At 50.8% G+C, this 2,500-nt stretch overlaps 1 pseudogene; it reads right to left on the bottom strand.

The window, feature by feature from the left end:
• Positions 1-2,500, bottom strand: part of LOC135528779 (eyes absent homolog 1-like) — a 149,178-nt pseudogene that overhangs the window by 2,262 nt on the left and 144,416 nt on the right.

Here is a 2,500-nt window from a genome sequence, read left to right as displayed (position 1 = left end):
TTTTACTTCAATGGAGAAAAAAAAATAACATTTTGCCCTTTTAACTTTTCAAGAGCCTATTAACCAATTACTATAGGATCGTCCAGTGACTTAAAATTTACACACACACACACAAAAAAAAGACTTTCTCTGTACACGATTGTCTCAGCATCATTGTAAATAAAGTTTCTTAATTTTCTTTAAATTATTAGAAAAAAAAAACCTTTTTGTTTGTTTTACTTCTTCCATGAACGTTAATTAGTCTGTTTTCCTCGTCCGTCCTGGTGTGGGAATAGTGTGGGGGTAGGTGGGAGTCAAAATACTGTGTAACGTGAAAAAGGCACAAGTCTTCTCCTTTAGTGACAGTGACACTCACAACGTCTCCGTTCATAAATAATAAGAAGCACAGAATTCCCAGGCCGAAGTCAGGCAGGGCAAGAGATTAACGATGGAGGACGGATGAGTTAGAACAACATGGGCCCCTCTGTCTCTATATACCACGAAGAGAGAGAGAGAGAGAGAGAGAGAGACGGAGCGAGAGGGAGAGAGACAGAGAGATAGAGAGGAGAGAGAGAGAGAGACAGAGTGAGAGGGAGAGAGACAGAGAGATAGAGAGGAGAGAGAGTGGGGAGAGGTGGGGAAGAGAGTGAGAGAGAGAGAGAGAGAGAGAGAGAGAGAGAGACAGAGACAGAGAGAGAGAGAGAGAGAGAGAGAGACAGAGAGAAAGAGGGAGAGAGTGAGACAGAGAGCGAGACAGAGAGAGAGAGAGAGAGAGAGAGTGAGAGAGAGAGAGACAGAGAGAAAGAGGGAGAGAGCGAGACAGAGCGAGAGGGAGAGGGAGACAGAGGGAGAGAGAGAGAGTTGGATGTCACCCCCACTCGGGTTGTTTGGGGCGGTGGGCCTTCAGAACGAACACACAGATAATGAATCCAGGTTCAGATGAATTGTGGCCGTATGTCAACATGATGTCGACTGTTTCATTGTTCAGTTTTTCTTCTTTTAAAGGTCTCTTTCTGTTCATTTTTTCTCTCTAGTTGAATGCAGGGAGGGGAGGGCGGGAAGGAGGGAGGGCAAGAGGGCAGCCAGGTAAAGAAGGGGGAGGGCAAGAGGGCAGCCAGGTAAAGAAGGGGGAGGGCAGGCGACACAAAGGGCCCCAGAGAGTCTGTTCTGGGTGGGAGGACCAGAGTGGCTGTGGTGAAAGTTGAAAGTTGAAAGGTTGCAAGGCAAGGTGGAGCAGGAAGTGTAGGGTCTGGTAGAGTAGTGGTGGTATGTGGAGCGCTAGGGGCCAGTAGGGGTTGGTAGGGGCCAGTAGGAGCCAGTAGGAGCCAGTAGGGGTTAGTATGGGCCAGTGTGGGCCAGTAAGGTCTGGTAGAGTAGTTGTGGTATGTGGAGCACAAGGGGCCAGTAGGGGTCAGTAGGGGCCAGTTGGGGCCAGTAGGGGTTGGTAGTGGCCAGTAGGGGTTGGTAGGGGCCAGTAGGGGTTGGTAGTGGTCAGTAGGAGCCAGTAGGGGCCAGTATGGGCCAGTAGGGTCTGGTAGAGCAGTTGTGGAGCCTTTGGGTAGGTGCATTGGGCCGGTAGGGTGTAGGGGCCTTTGGGTAGGTGCAGTGGGCTGGTAGGGTGTAGGGGCCTTTGGGTAGGTGCAGTGGGCCGGTAGGGTGTAGGGACCTTTGGGTGGGTGCAGTGGGCCGGTAGGGTGTAGGGGCCTCTGGGTAGGTGCAGTGGGCCGGTAGGGTGTAGGGGCCTCTGGGTAGGTGCAGTGGGCCGGTAGGGTGTAGGGGCCTCGGGGTAGGTGCAGTGGGCCGGTAGGGTGTAGGGGCCTCTGGGTAGGTGCAGTGGGCCGGTAGGGTGTAGGGGCCTCTGGGTAGGTGCAGTGGGCCGGTAGGGTGTAGGGGCCTCTGGGTAGGTGCAGTGGGCCGGTAGGGTGTAGGGGCCTCTGGGTAGGTGCAGTGGGCCGGTAGGGTGTAGGGGCCTCTGGGTAGGTGCAGTGGGCCGGTAGGCCGAGCTGTAGGTGCCACGGTCTGAGCAGTAGGAAGCGGTAGCTACAAGTACTCCAGGTCCAGAGCATGGTGGAGGGCCATGAGGTCAGAGTGGCTGGAGATTCTCCAGAAGGGCATGTTGTGCTGCGGAGAGGAGAGAGGAAACAGGAAACAGGACCATCAGAATAGGTACACACGTTTTTGAAAACAAAATCTCTATTTAGTGCCAAATGAAGAACCCTTTTTTTCTAAGTGTGTAAGAGAACCAGGGGTGAATTTAACATGCATTTTGGTTAACTCCTTGTAAAGAAAGACGTGGAAATTTCTTGAAGATTGCCGATGCAAATCTTATTTTATGAGTCAGATATGCCGAATACAACAGGTGTACGAGCCCCTAAAAAACAGCGCAGTACCAAAAACATTCGGATAAGAATAAGAGATAAAATAATATAAAAATAAATAATAATAATGAAAGTAACAAGTTATTAAGGAGCAGCAGTAAAAAATAATAATACATACAGGGGGTGCCGGTACAGAGTCAATG

This window comes from Oncorhynchus masou, unplaced genomic scaffold, assembly GCF_036934945.1.
Source record: "Oncorhynchus masou masou isolate Uvic2021 unplaced genomic scaffold, UVic_Omas_1.1 unplaced_scaffold_1032, whole genome shotgun sequence".
Classification (NCBI taxonomy): domain Eukaryota; kingdom Metazoa; phylum Chordata; class Actinopteri; order Salmoniformes; family Salmonidae; genus Oncorhynchus; species Oncorhynchus masou.
The sequence above is the reverse complement of the archived record's forward strand: the minus strand, read 5'-3'. Positions and strand labels throughout refer to the sequence as shown.